This window comes from Thalia democratica, chromosome 3 (assembly GCF_965202585.1).
Source record: "Thalia democratica chromosome 3, ktThaDemo2.hap1.1, whole genome shotgun sequence".
In the NCBI taxonomy this organism is placed as follows: domain Eukaryota; kingdom Metazoa; phylum Chordata; class Thaliacea; order Salpida; family Salpidae; genus Thalia; species Thalia democratica.
In genome coordinates, this window is record NC_139167.1 from 26195187 (window position 1) to 26215491 (window position 20305).

Genomic DNA, 20305 nt, shown 5'->3' on the forward strand with positions numbered 1-20305 from the left:
TCATTTAGTAATTGTTTACTATCTTCTGCTAAAATTGCCATTCGTTCAAGGTTGCATATTTGGCAGATCTTGCTCGCGCTACTGATGTTGTTGTTGGCGTGGTGGAGGATGCTCCATATAATTTCTGGTTTGGTTCCATACCTATCAAAATACTGCCAAACGAAACCTGACAATTTTGTACTATTCTTTTTATTTACATGCTTAAAAGTATACTTATGCCCGGTGTACCTATCTTTAAAGTGACCTTCTGTTGAACCAATGCACACCTTATCCTTATTATTATCATTAACATTATTATTGCTTTTGTTATTATCTTCACTAAGTTTATATATGTGTATAAGGTGCGTGTTAAGTGTAAACTTAGTGAAGATAATAGATTAAAGATTATATTTATATGGCCCGTTTATTGTACTATTTTGATTATAGCTCTAGTTTGCTAATTTTAATCATATATAAATTGATTGTACTCAAATTCAAAAAAGTAATACAATAAATTAGAATATAAGTAAAATATAACTAGAGGTTTCTATTTAAAATATTTATTTAAATGAAGAAAAAAAAATTTTTCACAATTGAAAATGAAAATAGAATATTTACTAATTTATTTAAAGCCTTAACAAAAGTTAGAAAACAACAAAATAGATGTGAAGTTTAACTATTTTACAGTTTAAGAAATTTTGTTATTATTAAAGCTATTGTGTCCGTAAAGTAGATTAAAAAATATGTAAAACTAATTATATGGATACAAAAAAACACAACTTAATAAAACGACTGCAATTTTATTTTAAAAATCTTTGTGAGTTTTTTATGATATGTCAGTTTGTTAATTAAACATTTTGTTTGCTAGGCTAAATTTTAGGCTAAAATAGCACATTGTTTTATTGCTAGGAGATCCAACAAGCTTTATAAAACTTTTATCAAAACTGTTAAGTTAGCTTAAATTGCTAACTATAAATTTTTTTATAATCAAAACTTATTTTTTTTATTTATTTTAAAAATATGCAGGTTTGAAGCATTTTAACTCTATTTCAAAATACATGAAAACAATGAATTACCAAAAAAGTAGTTGACTTATATTAAAAGTAAAGTCATTTTAAAACTAGTTAAGTTATATTTTAAAATTTTAAACAATGCACATAAAAATATTATAAGTATATTTATCAGTACAAAAGATGAGGATCAGTAAATTTTAAACAGTACGATACTTCTTATTTTTGCAGTTTATGAGTTTGGAAATTAAAAATGTTAGGTATAGTATGTCTACAAACTTTTATAGTTATGAATTAAGTTCTATTATTTTTCATGCTAAAAAGTATTAATATATTAGATTTTTTGGATAAAACTCAGTGGATCGTACTGCTAACAAATAATTAACTGAGTCAGTATATGCTTAACTTTTATTAAAGGTTAAATATTTTGAATATTATTTTTTTTTAACAATAAACTTGTGATAAAATGTTTTTACTAGTTATAAAAGAAATGAAGAGAAGAGTTGCAATAATAAACGTAAGGAGTTTTACTTTAATTTAACAAATAAATTTTAAAGTGAATTACTATTTAATTATACTTAAATACAAAATTCAATATTTCAAGTTAAAATGTTACAATAACTGTATAAAATGTATTATTTTGAACTATTAAAAACTATATATCCTATGGATGTAAACTTTTGCTATTAATTTTTTATGTCAAAAACAGTTTTTTAGTTTATTTACAAAAATATACTTTATATTGTTAATTTTGTCTTAATTAAATAAAAACAACATGTAAAACTTTTAAACTGTTTTGACTATGAAATATTAATAATTTTGCGTTTTAAATTGATATTAAAAAATAAGAAAAAATAGCAATGTATAAATCTATATACATTTTTTAAACGCATAAAAAGTAAAGAAAAAAAATTTAAATCGCTATTAAAATATATGTATATAAAACGTAATATTACTTAATCAATCATTAGTGACTTTTTAGTCATTATATAAATAGTAGCAAGGCGGTGTACATGTTTTTATTTTATATTTTTTGTAGTTAAACTTAATAGTAAAACAAATGTTTAAGCACTGCTTTGGTAATAATATATAACTGTATCTTTACTCTATAAACAGTTTTGTGTTATTCAAGGTTCCTTTAACAAATAAATCAGTTCATACACTATATTTTTACCTCAGTGTAATTTACAACAGTTGAGTTAATAAAACCAAACCATGTTTTTAAACGTTTTAGTTTTAGTGGATTTGTCTACAAAACAAAAGAACTTAATTCTTTAAAATTTAACAAAGTTTAAAATATTATGTATCTCACTAAAAAAAAGGTGTTTGAAATTATAGAAATATAATTTTAACTATAAGTATCTAGTTTTTCATGTATAAGAGTTATACACCACTTGGTTTAAAACACGAACCTTCTTAATAACTCGTTGAAATTAAAAGTAATATATATTATTTTAAAAGTAATATGGTTACATTTGTAAAAGTTAAAAATTTTATTTACTATTTTTTAAAGGAGTTTATTTTAAAGTTTTTATAATTCATAAAACTATTAACAAAATAAACATAAAACTCATAAAAAGTTATTAAAATGTAACTAATGAATGCTTAACAGTATTCATTAATTAGTTATGGTAACGAAGGTTCAGTAATATTAAAGTTGAAACAAGTAACAGTTAATGCTCGTATTAATTTAATAAAAAATTCCAGACTATAATCAAAAAAACTTAACAAAATTAAATTTAACTTACTGTTGCAATATTTTACTTATCATTTAGACAGCCTTGTAAGTTTTTGTTTTATGCCTTCAATAAATTATTATATTTAAACAAGGTTTTTATGATTTGACTTTCAAAGTTTTTACTTACCGATAAAATAAACAAATTTAATTTGAAAAAGAATATTGTTCTTTTTTCATTTATGAAAAAGGAAACAATAAACAAACAAGTTTCTTATATTCTAATTCTTGTACTTTTGTCTACTATTTGATTAATTTAGGGAAACCTATAAATTATAAGCTAAGCAAGATTAAACTGTTTTGCAAGATAATTTAATTGTATAGTGCATATGTAAAAAATAAAAAGCTTTTCAATATTTTTTTTTCATCCTTAACAGTTAACATCAGTAATGTAATGAACAAGCTTATATACTTTTGTAAGCAAAATACTGTCTGTACAGCCAGTAACAATCTAATACACAGAACCAATAAAAACCTATCAAAAATTCTACTCAATGAAACCAGAATTTTTAACAGTGAAAGCTGTGTTAAAGTTAAGAAAACAATTTGTAGTACGTCAACGACTGTTAACATTTAGTTAATAAATCAAAACGCTTTAAAAATTATTATTTGGATTACTTAAGAATAGTATCAAAAGCACTTAATTATTTCCATTTAAAGTAATTTAAATGTTAAGCCTAAAATCACGACTTTGCAAGCAAATGATAATTTGTTTTAGACCATATTGTTTACTTCATTAACTTTTCTTTGATTAATTTTATGCTATATTTATTTAACTAATACAGTTGTGTTAAATTTTGTTTACTAAATCTGCTTTTTTGTGAGTAAAAAGGTTTAAATTTTAGTATTTAATATGGGTCCAATTTTTTAAAGAGAATTTTAACAATGTTTAAAACACGAAAAAGTATTTAAACATTAATTCTATAATTTGTTCATCTTAAAAAAAACTTTAATGGTATCTCGCTGTGTACTGTTTACGAATTTATAAAGCTTATGTTTTTTTAAACAAAAAACAAAAAAGTATTTGTTTTTGAAATTAAACAGTATTTCAATAAATAATTCTAAAAAGTCGAACTACATATAATTATAGGTATTTTATTTAGTATAGTTTCCGACGGTTATTTCTAAAAAAGTTTTTAACTTTTTTTATAACTTTTATGTAATTTTCTATTTAATCGTTTAACTAAAACTAAATAAATTAAAGTTTAAACATAAAAAAATAAATTAACGTTTTAACAATTAGTTGTTGTGTATCAAAGTTTCTTAAAGTAGGCTATATGGTATAGATATGATATAAATTTAGTGCGCAATTAGCAGCAAAGACGTCAAAGGGGAAGTCATAAATTGAAACTTACACTATATACTCTGGAGTTGATAGTGAAGAGCAAAAAAAAGATGCTAGGCGTTATTTAAGTATTTTTTTGAAAAATCTTGTTGAAGGAAGCAATATATTTTTAATTTGTTTTAAGGGGGCTTGTTTAAAAAAAAAGAGAAATCTTGGTTTATAATAATCTAAAGTATACATTTAGTACTTAAAAACTAAAATTACTTAAGTTATGACAACTAAATAAAAATTAAAACACTGTAATATTTAATTTTTAGAAAATAAATTTTTCAAGTATAATGTATGTTAAGTATTGTATTAGTGAATTTGTTTTAGATACAATTTTGATTCAAACTTATTAACATTTTATAAATAAAAATGTTTTTGTGAAAAAATAAGGTTGGCTGTTATACTGTCATTATGTATGCAAAAAATAATATTCTAAAAATTAACTTTTTTTATTTCAAATCATGTTGTATGATAATTGTATTATTAATAATTGTATCGATAATAAACAGCTATAGAATTTAATTAAAAAATACAACGTCTTTTATATAAAAGTAAAAATTTTTGTTATTTTATGAATATGCATTATTCAAACTGATTAGTAAGTTTTTAAAAACTGTCTAATATGTTCAATTTAATTAATCCTAAATTGTAAAACATCAAAAGTTTGATTTTTAAACAAGTGATTAACCTATATCTAACTATGAGAGGCGACGCGTGGGGTGGGAAATTTGAGCAGTTTCTCCACCTAAAAAATTAAAAAAAAAAACATATTTTAATGGTTGTGAAAAAAAAAATCGATTGTATTTTTTGTAAAACTTTGTGCAATTCAGTTGAAATGAAAATCCCCAAAGTAAAGTTTCCATAAGATTTAAGATGTGCGTTTAAAAATACTCGATAAAAAAACTAATTTCAGTAGCTATGTAATTTATACAAGTAGTCTTCGAGCTAAATTAAATCTGTGCACACTTAATATTGAAAAAGTTATTCAATGCCTTCACATGTAATTTAGTGAGCCGCTTAGTGGTAGGAACGCGTATATTTTTTTAGTTACTATCATAAGAAAAATAAATATGGCTTAGACTCTTTTTCATACTACTTGCAAATCTTTATGAAAGAAGCTATATATTTAAAATGTTTTCAATAAGTATGTTTTAAGTGGTATTTTAATTTAGTTTGAAATTGTTTAATGATAATATTTGTTTATACCGATTACGTTAGCGGTGGGCAACATTTTCAGTCGGCTCAATATGGAAAGTTGTAGTTCTTAACGGCCGAAACCCTACAATTTCGTTTAGTTCAGGAAAGGTACTCAATTATCTATTTTGGTTCGACAAAGCACTAATTCTATATAGTTCTGTTTTTTACTATATCTAGTGTAAGTTTAAATCTTATAAAAATTAAACTTAAAACAATTTTATTGTATTTTTGTTTCTCATAAAATAAATAGTGTAACTTGTAAAATTTAATTCAGTGAGGCATATCTAGACATTCGCGGGTCTTAGTTTTATCTTTCACGTACCGGACTTATCGGCAGTTTGCTTACCTCTATTTTACATTTTACATGCTAACTAAATCTACACATCTAAAAATCCCCTACAAATCTTAGTATTTACATTTTTTCAAAATCCTAATATATTAAATGCTTAGTAAATAAATTTTCAAAATATATAAAATCTATAGTTAATATATTATCTAAACTAAACTTACCTATATTTCATTTTAATTTAACTTAACTTTAAAATTTAACTTTTGTAAACTACATATTATTTAAAACTCATATTTCAAATGTAAATATTATTTTCATTTATGTGTGTATTTTTATTTTCCAATTCATCGCCCTGTATACTTTTGTTTTCAGCTTTTCTTAGCGTCTGATGAACTGCTCTGCAGGGAAACGGCGTAACGCAAAAAAAGTTTAACAATAAGTTTATATAAATCTACACATTCTCTATTAATGCTTAGTACTCTTATTTTACCAGAAAAGTTCACGTACATGTAGTTAATTTAACTTTATTTTTGTCTTTATGTTTTCGTCTTTATTATATAAATGGTTAAAACAATACAAAAAAAAAAACCGACATTAATTAAAAAAAAATTTGACTCAATGAAAGTTTTTATGTCTCCTGAATGATCTTTATATAGTGTATGTGACCTTTTTTTGATCACTGTGTTGATCACTGTGTTGTGATATTGCTCATTGCATATCAACCTTAAAATTTCTACTGACAAAATATGTGTATCTATATTGGGAGCGAATCCAAATTGCACGAGTTAAAGTTTTGCACGGATGGTCACTTTTGCACGAGAGTAATAACAGAAAAAAAAAGTATATACATAAATAATCAAAAAAAAAAAAGATAAACTAATAAAAAAATAAAAAGAAAAAAAGTTACTGACCGAAGGTAAGGGGTAACAGTGACAGTAAAAAGAAATAAGAAAATATTTAATAAATGTAATTATTACAAAAAAAAAAAAAAAATTAAGAAAAATAAATTAGTTAAAACAAAAAAAAAAGATACCGACCGAGGTTAAGGGTTAGGGGTAACAGTAACATTAAAAAAAAAACAACATATTATAAATAAAAACAAGTCACCGACCGAGGGTTAGGGGTAACAGCGATAGTAAAAAAATAAATAAAAAGCAAGATTAAAACTAGTAAAAAAATATAAAAAAGAGAAAGTAGAATAAATAAAATAAAGAAAATAAAGAAATTAACCCGTGCAAAAATGTATCCGTACAAAATTGACTGCTCGTGAAAATGTGTCTTAGTGATAAAGTGACCCGTTTCGCAAAAGTGTCTTCGTGCAATTTTATCCCCTTGTGCAAAAGTTTTTTCATGCAAAAGTTTTTTGTCCCTTCGTGAAATTTTGTACGCTCTTGCAAATTTGACAGCTACACGTCTATATTATCTTTTAAAAATATATAATGTAACTGATCGTCAGATAATCTAATATTTTTCAAAAGACTAAGAAAAAGAAAGGTTCACCTTAAAATTTAAAATGCTTACTTTAAACCTTTTAACGATCGTGATTCTTTTTTATAAAGTAAAAAATTAATTAAATAAAACATAACTTCAATATCGAAATTGTCTTTATGTAGTCTAGAATATATAGCAACTTGCTGAATGAACAAAACCTAAAACTTCAATTATTTACCTAAATTTTGCTAGGCCAACTATCACGCCTAGTACATGACCTGCTTCGTGGAGTACTATTAGGCTCACTACTAGTGGCTAAATGATAACCTCACTAATACAAATCAACAAAAGGTAGCAAACAACAACAATTAATATAGAAAGTAGTAAGCTGAACAAACATTCTTTAAAAAAAAATAATCACGTTGAAGAGGAAGCAAGTTTATAACTTTTTGATCACTTATAACCTTTATTTTTGGTTATAAATGTATATGTTAAAATAGTTACATCACCTATTAGATATATTCTTAGTTATCATATTCAGCATTGTTACAATTATTTTATACATAAGATCTCAACACTGTAACTATCACTTTACAAAAGATTGCAACGATTCAACTATAATCGACAGCAAACCGCAAATTGACAACTATCACATCACAGTAGACCGCATTACTACAACTACCGCATTACAGAAGTTCTCAACAATACAACTATGACATCACAGTTGATTGAGATGATACAACTACCACATCACAGTAGACCTCAATTATACAACTATCACATTACAGTAGACCGCAATTATACATCTATTTTATCACAATAGATTGCAACAATACAACTATCACATCAAAGTAGACCGCAACAATACAACTACCATATTACACTATATCGCAAGGATACAAATATGTAGTCAAAATTTCTTGGAAAATGCTACATAGAGTGACTTCAACTTAGCCAAGAAACTTAGGAAAAATGTTTATAACGTAAAACAACTCTAACTAGTACTGAGTCTTTTATAGAGATGCGTTTTATTTTGATTTCTTAAATAGTTAAACAATAGAGATGTAATAACTATAGGTTAAAAATGTTTTGGACAACTGTGATGTGGTTGTTGTAGACTCTAAAGTGTTGCAGACAACAGTTATGAACATTTATAGACTAATAGTTGGTCTATGCAAAATTTTAAATATTTTAAGTTTTAAGTTATGATTCTACCGATCTTTTTGGTATGTTAAATATAGAATGATAAAAAACATCGATTTTTATGACTAGTTTTAAAATAAAAGTTAATCAATATTATTTGAAATTAAAGTTTTTTGTTATATTAAAAAACCATGACTTGTCAAATACCATTTTAGTGTCAGAATTTTATTTATCAACTAATGAGTTTACCTTAAACTATTAATTAATTTTTTGAAAACATTTATTAAGTTTCAAATATATGCTACGTCTTTTATGGAATTCCGTGGAACGTCGATTTAAGTTATAAAACACTTGTAATTTAATACTTGTAGTGTTGCGACTTACTGTGATGTGATAGCTGTGTCTACTGTGATGTGATAGTTGTATAGTTGCGTTCTACTGTGATGTGATAGTTGTATCATTGCAGTCTACTGTGATGTGATAGTTGTATCATTGCAGTCTACTATTATGTGATCGATTACTGTTTTACGACGTAATTTAAAACTTCAGAAACTTACATTAGATATTTTAAAGTTTGTGGCAAAAATTAATCTTAGCTTTGTTTAATGGCAGCTTTGAAACACTTATACAGATATTATAGAAAAATTCTGAAAATTTGGGGCCATAAATTGCATTTGGGGGAGCCACAAGGCCAGAATTTGAAACTTACACTAGATATTTTGGAGTTTTAAATGAAGAGCATAAAAATGTTTTACTGCTAGTTTTCATGTCGTAGGGGGCCAAAGCTTTCTTTATTTCTTTAAAATTGGTTTTATGATAAAAAATTGGGAAACCCTCTATATATTATACTACGGCGGGAGAATAGTATTTAAAGTGTTTTTTCAAAGAACTTTCTAATATTTTTTTATAGATTAAGTATATACTGTTATGTAAAATAATGTTTTTTTTAATTTGTTTATTAGTTCTTTCAATGAATGGTATGTAAATAATTCACTGAAAAATCATCATAAATAGTCAAGTAGCACACAGCTCTAAATTTTGAAGCTTTGTAATTAAATAAAGTTAAATAAAGATTTTTTTTTACAATATTCAGGAAAATACGTAATATGCAAAAAAATGCAATAACTCACTATGTATATTCATCACGAGTTTTATTGATTTTATTTTTGTACTAAGGATTAGGATTAAAAAACCAATAATGAGAATAAAAGGAAAAATATCTAATATTGAAATAATAAAAAATGGTTTAAAACACTTTGCACTTTACAAGGCTATAATCTGTAACAAAAGTTGTTGAGTAAAAAATTATAAGAGTAAATAAAACCCAAATTTAATATTTTTTTTAAATTTAGATATAGGTTAATTTACAATGATAACAGTTTCTAGTTATCAGAAAAAAACTATGTGCTGTTTAGATAAGTTTATAAACAATTTATAACGTAGATACTTTATAACAAAATTTAAACAAACAACGTTAAACTTAAATATCTACAAGACTAAAAATGTCAAATAAAAATTTTTAATTTTTAGTTTTTCAAAATGAATCTACTTTTGACAACTTATTTGACATCTGACCATTTGGTTTATCTTTTTTTTTTGAACACAGGTCTTACTTAAAAGAGTGACAGTATTTTAAAACCACCTCGACAAAGTAAAAGTAGTTCTAACAGTGTATCTAAAAACTTTTTCCTATCAACTGCATCACAAACAATTTTTTTAAGACTATCGCACTCAAAGCATGTTTCAAAACATATTATAGTTTTTTGACATTCCTTTCATATAATAGAATCTGCCAAAAATTTTAATATTATATACCAACTATTGTACAATTATTAGTATATGTACAAAAAGTCAGCATTTATTATAGGTGGACTTTTTCAGTTATTATTACTGAACTGCTTTTCTAACGCGCAAATTACCCATGTTTTATTAGTTAAGTTAAATAAATTACTATATCAAATTTATTGACTAAGGAAATTTTTTCTACCATTTGCTTAAACAAACTTTCAAGTCATTATAGTTACAGCGCTGAATTCTCATGCAAAATGGTTTTTTCTCTCTCATACGTTTAGTACAATCTTTAACCTTACACTAAAAGCGCTTAGTTATTTTTGTTTTTGGTCTAAATTATCAGTAACTTTGATTTTGGTATTAAGTAGAGAAAATTAATGCTCTTTAACGGCTTTAATATTTTTTTTTTGTTTGAACATATTCAACTGAAAACAAAATAACTTTAGCGTATCTTTTTGACTTAAGAAGCTTGTATATACTAATCTTAAAATCAACTATCAATCGGTGACACCTATAATTTCAGTTTTTTTTAAAATTTCAACTTCACTCGTACCAGGGTCCAATTCTCAAAGAAAAAGCTAGTGTTTGTTTCCATGGTAGTAATACTTGAGTGATTTTTTGCAAAACTAGATTCTTTTAGTTTCATTTTACTCAAAAAATTAATTTTGCTAAAAATATTAAAACAGTGTTCATTGTTAATCTTTGGTTTAAAAAACATAGTTTATAGTCATTAACTATTTGTAACTTTTAACAAGTAATATTCCTGAACTCATAAGTAAATTTAATATTCCTTAAACATTTCAAGTTATTTTTTTAGAGGTTTATCGATTTAAAAATTACGTGTAAGAAACTTAAGCTAATTAAATTGTGTTGAAAAAATATGTTTTTTTATTATTCTATGCTTCTTTTTACGTTAAAGTATTTTGAACAAGTGTATTTTATAACTCATAATACTTTTATTTATATACTTGAAATGTACATTTAAATATTCATAAAAAAATAACAAAATTTGTTCAACTTTCAAATGTTAAAGAAACTCACTCAAAGATTTACTTAACTAAAAAAGAACATATATACTTACAAAATGTATTTAAAAGTCTTTGTTATTTAAAAATTTGATTTATATCTCTGCTTAATGATTTGATCTGTGGATGCAATGGCAATGATAATAAAAGTGTATACGAAAAAAAACGGATAAAATTTGTTGTTTACTAGCTTTTACGCAAAGTTAAAAGTAAATACTCTACTTTCTGTTTTGATTGTGGTGAAACAAAATTCTTTATTTTGTATGCATTACTAAGCTAGCGGTTTTTTAATACAAACTTAAGCTTTTATATTATTGTATAGTAATATTAAGAACTTAAGCTTTAAAAAAAAATATCAAACCAAAGTAGAGATCTGGAATGTGCAACTCACAAGAAAATGTGGCCCTCAAAGCGATAATGTACCGTCCGCTATGTATTTTTCTGCTAAAAACATTCCTTTTAGAAAACAAAAATATACTTACGTTTTTTATTATCACCTTCTAAAGAGTCATTTAACACGTGAAGATAAGTTTTAAGTAATTCGATAAAGCTAAGGTAATAACAAAACCGTTAGTAAAAAAATATCCATTTGCTTTTTAGTTAAATTTTAAGTAGTTAAACTTTTATGAGTGTGCCTTTCTTAAAAAATTATATAACTGTTTCATAATCGCAAAAAATATTTTTCAGATAAAACTAAAAATAACTAACAAAGAGTAAAGTTCTATAACATATGATTAAATAAAGCTAATAATACATGCTTTTTAGTTAATAAGCAGTAAAAGGTTAAAATGTCATTATATTCAAATGAAATTATAGTCGTTAATATAATTGTATAGTTGAATTTAAGCTTCAAATAAAATAACAATTAGATACAGTATGTCTGTAAACTTTTAAAAAATACTAAGTAAAAGTCGTCTAAGTTTGCTTGCTAAAAAATCTTAGTAGTACAAAATTTTAAGATAATATTGAATGTAACGTCGTTTAATTAAAAATGCAACAAATTTTAATATAATTGAAAAAAAAAATCTGATTCACATTATATGGTTAAAAGTTTTAGTAAAAAATGAACGTCAATTATAAAAATTATATTTTAAAAACCTATTTAAAAAGTAAAGACAAAAACTTAGATTAGTTAAAGTTTTAAAACAAAGAAATTTTTTTTTCGAACTTTAAAAACAAAATGTAACTGCAAAAAAAACTTGCTATCATTTAAATTTTAAGATAGAGAATAATTTTACAAAAAATTTATAAATGATTTAATAATCGTTTTCTTATTAAACATAAATATAAAAGATAAATTATTAAGTTATAAAAATGTACATCTAAGAATGTATTCGGACTCTTATTAACTATTTATTTCTAGTTTTACAATAAACTTACGTTTTACTACTTTTTTTTTTAATTTGATAGCTGAATTAACAAAAAATTTAAAAATAGTTTTTTTTTGGTCATAATAAATTTTACTTAAAATCATTACCAATTTATTATTTTCATAGACTGTAAAAACATCGTAATAACATTTAAACTATTTTTAGGAAATAAGTTTAGTAACTCTTCAAAATTATATTTTCTCATTCATTTTGTTTAAATAAAAAAATTAGTATTTAAAACAACCACGTTCCAACTGTTTTAATTTAGTACAAAGCAACTTAAATGACGAAAATTTGTTAGCTTGATGCATAATGTTAAAAAATTACAACGCATAAGTTTAAACTTTTATCGCATAAAATAATTTGCTCTCACTTACGTCATAATAGTTATCGCAATATATAGCTTCGTTAAACTGTATATAAACAAATATATTTTTGAAATTCCGTTATTTGTCCACACTTTTCAATTTGTAACAAGGCAGTGTACTCGTTTTTATACTTTTTTTTTGTAGGTTAATTTGAATTTTTTAGTTTAAAACGTGCTAAATATTTTTTGTTGATAAGTTAAGAACATATAGCTTTACGCTTGAAAAAAAGTATTGCACTAAAATAAAAATAATTTGTACTGTATATGTCAAATCTGTAAAAACATCTTAAATAATATGTTAATGCACATTCAAATTGATTTTAGAATGCGACGGTATACTCTTTATTATTTATGAAGTCAAAATCTAACTAAACCTACATTAAATTTTTTCAACTAAACAAAATTTCTACTCTATGAACTGCTCTATTAAATTTTATTTTTAAAAAATGTATAATTAATAATTGTCCTTACGTCTTTGAAAATTATAAAATCTTTTATGTATAATTACTTTTTCATGCTTTTTACGATTTTTGTAAAATGTACTTTAAAATTATGTCAATCTATAATTAGTAATATACTTCTTGTCTAACTTATATATATTTTTAAATTTTGTACTAATTTTACTGATATTGGCTACTTGTTTATTACAAAACTCTTTATTGTAAATGTTTGTTACAAATTTTAACTTATTTGAATTAACGAGTATATAGAGATTAATTAATAAACAATATTATTTTTAATTGATCCATAATAGTAAAGATGCCTATTGCAGCTTCAAGTTCTTCCGTAAGCTCTGTTATTGATATGGTTTTTGCATGAAGTACAAAAGAAGTGGACTTTTATAATATTTTTTTATTTCTAAAAGTATCTAATAAAGTGTAAGGAAAATACCGATGACATCGTCTTGTTATTAAAAAATGCGACTAAATTTAAGTAAATTAAAAAAAAACTTTAACCATACTTTTTCAAAATCTAAAGCTATGAATATTAATCGCTAAAGGTTTGTAAGTACTCTCTCATAAAAACAAAACTATACTTTGACAACAAACAAAATCAAAGTATGAATGAAAATGAGTACACCGCTTCGTTACAAAATAAAATCATTAAAGAACCGGATTTTTTTTAATATTTAAAATAAATAATGAACTTCACACGACCAACAACAACATCATCTGAGAAAACCTACAACCGGTTTCGTTCTTATTAGGACTTATCAGGCATGCATATTCGCGAGAAACCGCTGTTTTTATCTAACCAAGCGGGCTTGAGTACAAAAACTACTGATGCAGGCGCGAACACCTCAACTTTTATGATGATGGCCGAAATACATATTGGTAAAAACTGATCAACGGAGCACAGATTATAATTTCACAATGAGCTGACAATATCCGAGACGTTGGGCTGTGTCAATTTTTCAACTTTACTTAAAACGTTTGCTTTAATACTTTGTACTTAAGCCCTCTTGGTAAGATCACAACAGCAGTTTCTCGGAATATGCCTGCCTGATGAGTCCTAATAAATACAAAACTGGTCGTAGGTAGTCTTGGATGCTGTTCTGGTTGGTAGTGTGAAGTTCATTATTTATTGTTATTGGCCAGGACATCTCAACTTTGTTCTTGATGGCCGTAACAGATATTAACTGATATTTATAAAAAAACTAAATATACTTTAACTAGTTTTTGTTATACTTAAAAATTAATAAACTTCAAAAACAAAAGTAAAGAATAATCAATTTATTTAAAAATGTATCATCTGCATTCTTACATACTTAATAAAAAAAAATATTTTTGTTCGTGTTATTAAAGTTGTTATAATAAAAAGCTACTTGTTATAAGTTTGTTATAGTTTTACCTAAAAATTTATTTCGCAAGTATAATACAAGACTTTTTTTTTCTTATTCTGAATATTTACAAAAGCTCAACTAAAAAAACAAATAAATAAAAGTTTTACAAACGATTTTGTTAGTATCTCAGTTTTAGACAAATGCTTTTTACTTGTCATTAAATGTTAAATATTTCTAAAAGTTTTAATGATAATAACTATATATGTTGCTACATATCTTAAAAAGTTTTTCACCGTAAAAGTACGTCGCAGAACATTGAATTCTGTCATTAGTACACCGGCTGCGTTATTTTGAACAATGTTGTTCTTAATCATAAAAAACTTTTTTTTACTAAAACTCAAATTATTTATATTCTAAGTTAAAATACAAAAAATTAGTTTAATTTTTTTATTAACAATTAAATTAAATTAAGTCAAAAAGAAATGATTTACAATTAAAATTGAAAGTACAATGTTTACTGATTTATTTGAAAAGTTATAATGAAAGTTAAAAAACAACAACTATTGGGAAATCTAAAAATGTTTAACCTAAACTGTGTTAATATCAAAGTTATTATGTCTACAAATTTGATCAATAATTAGGTAAGATTAATAAAATGGATACAGTATAGAATACTAATTAAAAAGTTCTGTTATTTTATTGTTTATGATATGACACATAGTTGAAATATAATTTTGTTTGAGTCTCTTAATTTCAGATGTTTTTTATCAATTTTAATATAATATTAAATAAATACGAAACTTTTTGAAAAAATAATACCTATATTTTACTGACCTTATGACTATAACATAGGCAGATGTATAGACTACTGATTACAATGATATAATATGTAGATAATTTATTGTTAACTAGTAATTCTGTTTATAAATAACAAAATTTTTGTTTGAGTTTATTGATAGGATAGCGAACAAGCTTATGAAACTTACAATATTTATTTTATCAGTTAAAAGTTTTAACTAATTTTTTTTTAATAATTATGATGGTTCTTAAATTTAAAAACATCCTGATCCTAAATAATGTATCACTTAAAAACTTGTTTGTTTTATATTATTGTAAGGTGGCACAACACTAAAATCATTAGGTTTGTACAACTGTAAATCGTAGATTTTGTAAAACAATATCCAAAGCGAGTGAAAACAGACACTTTTTAATAAATATGGCTTATAATTTACAACATAAGCACTAATTTACAACTAAAAAGTTCTCAGCGTTTTAGCTAATCACAACATATTACTTAAATAAAATAAAAAATTAACTGGCATGTATCGATTACTCAATTATAAATATATATTATATCATTTCAACTTGTTTTTTGATGATCGGACATTATAATAATTTTTTTTTTAAAGTAAAGAGCACTAACCATTAAAACTAAGATGTTTCAACAAAAAATTAAACTGAGTAGTTTTATAGAAAGTGATTAAATTTAAAAACTGAAACTAAAATAATTGACAAAAAAATATAAAGTTATACACAAAACTTAATGTTTTCAAAAATTCAGTGTAAAATTCCACTAAGCTTGTAAAATTAAGTTTTTGGTAAACTCAAGTTCAATAATTGACCATTTTTTATCAACAACATCATATAAATAAATAAGATCTGTAGAGAGAATCTGTAGAGAAAACATGATAAACAACAATGTTATTGTAAATGCACAAAACACCAAATTGCCAACATTCTATATCAGGTAATATTAGTTTTGACTTAACTAATTCAAACTTTTTTGAAAATTTTTCAAACATTTCACAATTTGTGATAGTCCATTGACCAATAATAAACATTTTATTACCCATACTAACTGCAGAATGACCACATTTTTTTCAATCATATCAGATGAATAAGCCCATTCATCTTCATGATAATCGTATGCTTCTACTGACAACAATTCTCCCCGACTTTAGTTATAACCTCCAGTAACAACAATTTTACCTTCAAAAACTGTACAAGCGGAACAATCTCTTGCTGCATTTAAACTTGATATTTGATTAAATTTATTGCTATTAATATCATAAGTACAACATAAACTACAAGTATTTTGAAAATTTTTAATCCATCCTCCGATTATATATACCTTTCTTTTGAATGAGCACATACTATAATCAAATTGTTCCTTAAAATCTATATATTGATGCTTCCAGGTCTTAGTTTCTTCAGAATAAGATTCAACAGATGTGCAAGAATTACCTAGACTCTTATAATAAATTTTGTCATCAACAATAGCAAATATATCAGAATAGATAGTCGCTAGTTTGAGACAACAATTAGGTTTTTCAATAAAAGAAAACTCAGTAATTTTAAAGCTTGGAATTTTGATCTTTAACACTTGATTCGTTGCTTATTAGTTTTGTCTCGTCCTCCACAAACCAAAACACTGAAGCCATCTTGGTTACAATATCTATTTTCATACAATATTATGGTATATCAGTAGAGCAAATCTGATTTTTTGAACTCATGTTGAACCAAAAGTGTGCTGCTAAACAGACAAAACGTTTTAAATGTTTTAATAAAAATACTTCAGTAGTACAAAAATCAAGTATCCTTTAAACATAGCTAATGAAATTAAACTGACAAAAGAATTGTTCAGACCAGGTAAAAAAGCCATGTATTTTAATAAAATACTTGATAGATGTTATTTAAAATAAAAACACCTACTTGTAGGTTGAAAAAAAACTTAAACTCACTTAAGTGTATCGGAAAAAAAAAAACTGCATTAATACTATAGCAGTCCTGATAGTTATCAAAAAAAAAACGGGCTTTTTTATTTAACCTTAAAATTATCGTGTATCAACTAAAAAGCTTCTTTTATAAGAAATTGTTATTTTTCTAAGTTTAATAAACTAAAACTTTTAATTAAAAATTTTGTTAAAAAAAGAAATTTACTATTATTAATTAGGGTACCTTTCAACCAGGCTGTTTTTTAACTTTTTGAAAGGTGCAAAATGATAAAAAGCCTTTTTTCAAATTGAATTTATAAAATATCAATATTATATTATTAAACTTGTATGGTATCATTACAGAAACAACAGAAACATTTTATACAGATATTCACTACAGTTTTTGACTTGGTTAAAAATAATTCTAAGTTAACTACCACATTTTAAAAAGACACATAGAACATTTAAGCAAATATAACATATAAAATTGTGTTAAACTAAGTGTTTCGTCGTGATTTTTGAAACTTTTTATTTAGTCTGATAAAATATTTAAAAACAAAAAAAATTGTTTGTAAAATTGCCTAATTTTGTGCTGCTTCTTTCAGATAGTTTTGTTATCTATTTTGGTTTACACTATTGAATTAATAATAAATTAAATAGAACTAAAATATAGTTTAGTTTTTCTTTGATCGGATTATATACATAGTGAGAAACCTTAAAATAATTTTTGTTAATCATATAGGTCGATATTTAGTTATTTGCAACTTACTATAACCAAATTTTATAGCTGCGCTTTCCGTAAGTATTTGATGTGATAAACACATACTTAATATGATTAGTTTGTCCTCATAAAATCCAACTTGTGTGAGACTCGGTAACCGAAATTAACGTTTACTTTTTCTTAAGACTACAAGTAAACCAATAGACATTATATTTTCTGTATTAGTTAATTTTATTTTCCTTTATTTAAATATATTTTCTTGATAAAAACGTCTACTTACATTTAACTTGTGTTTGATTAAAAAAAAAAGTTTGAAATTTAGTAAAATAAAGCTTTTTATGATTAAAATTAGCAAACTGAAACTCTGATCAAAATAATCCAGCCCGGGTACCAAATAATACCCGCCCTAAAAAAAATAATAGACTGCTAATAACTTTAATTAAAAATATTTTTGATTATACGTAGCAATGTTTATGCTTATAATCATTACAATTTTAAGAGTTGTAGAGCACATAATAACACTTTTATATAGTTAAAATTTTTCTTTTTAGATGAAAGTTTATATATTTGTACTAAAGTAGACAAGTAAAGTTAATAGGTAAAAATAAAACCATCTTACAACGCGTAATACCCAACTATGAAAAATTAAATAACGCACATAAAAAATATTCTTTAATTGATAATTATCAAAGAATAAAGACAAATTTATTGAAAACTTTTATTGTCCACTACCATTTGTTTCTGAAATTTGATAAATTTTAGCTCATGAAAAATTCTCGAATACTATTGTAGGTACTAAAAAAATATGTTAATCTTTTTGCTATGTTATAGATAGACGTTTTTGTTTGAAAAAAAAAACATCTTAATGATACAAAATAGTTAGGATAAAAACAAATGGATCGCTGATTTTACTTAATTCTGCGGAAAATTTAAGCAAATTGCAATTGAAACAATAACCTTATTCATTTTTGTGTTTGCTTTTTAAATGTAAAAGCTATAAATATTTTACTTTTTAAGGGAAAAGAATTGAAAAAATAATGTTCACTTAAAAAAAACAAATTTTTAAATCTAGTACAAAAAAATAAAAACGAATATACCAACTTGTTAAAAATAATTGACATAGAATCAGGTTTCCGCTTATATTTTAGTTGGCATCTTTTTCAAATACAGTTAATTTTTTAGTCAAGGAGTCTTAATTTAAAGCTAATATGTTAAAACTTTTTATCAACAATTAAATTTGTAGAACAAATAAATAAAACTCCTACGAAAGCAGAAATATGGTTATAGACATGCTTTAGACTTCTTTTATGATGAAAGCTATTAAAATTATGATCTCTTAAAACTAATACAATATATATATATAGATTTATAACAAAAAAAAAATTAAAAGTGAGTTCATAGTCTCGTTAAAATTGATATCCTTAGAAAACTGATTATATTATAATTACGTTTTGTTTATATACAACTTAACAAAGTTATGTGTATTGCGGTAAATCATGACGTCAGTAACATAGATAATACAATTGAAATTAATTTTGAAAAGAAAACTAGATTTTTAAAATGCAATTTGAATCATTAGGGTTTTTAGCTGTTATATCTCATATTGTGCACAAATATGTGCACAAATATAAAACAGTGTCGTTACTTCAGTTCAGTTTTAAACTAAATAAAGTTTATTTGTTATTTTTATAAGTAAGAAATGATACTTAAAAGTAGTACAAGCGTTTTAACTTTACTTAATTACATTTGAAAAAAACTTAATTACTAACGAAAATGTTTTGTAAACAAAACTCAAAACAGTTTTTTGACAACTTAGACTCATATCGAAATTTTTATTAAATTTAGCAAATTACTAAAACAGGGGTCGGTAGTTTTAGGTAACTCGCGGACCAATTTTCCTAAGAAAATTGCTAGCGGGCCGCATTATTTAGAAAAAAGATCTTTGAGGGCCGCATTTATTTAGAAAAAGATATAGTTATCAGAAGAAAAATATTGATAAAGATCAAAATATTATATATTAAACAATATTAGAGCACTAGTAATGAGTATTTATTGAATTTTGAGCCTAACTATAAGTTTTTCTAACAAAGTTTTTAACTTTTATTGTTTTTAAAATGTATACTTCTGGCTAAAAAAGAGCTTGCAGACCACAGTATTTGACTTTGAGGGCTGCAATTGGCCCGCGGGCCGCAGTTTGCCGACCCCTTAACAACGATTAAAAACATTAAGTGTAAGTATATCTTACAACCTATAACATTAAAATAAATATATATCCATTGAAAAATTAAAAAATTATATTATTATGACATTAAAGATAGTAAAATTTTACAATAAACGACTGTAAATTATCTATTTACAAAACTTCTACAAGAACAACTTTTGTTATTTGCTTCTACCTTTTTCTAAACCAGAATTGA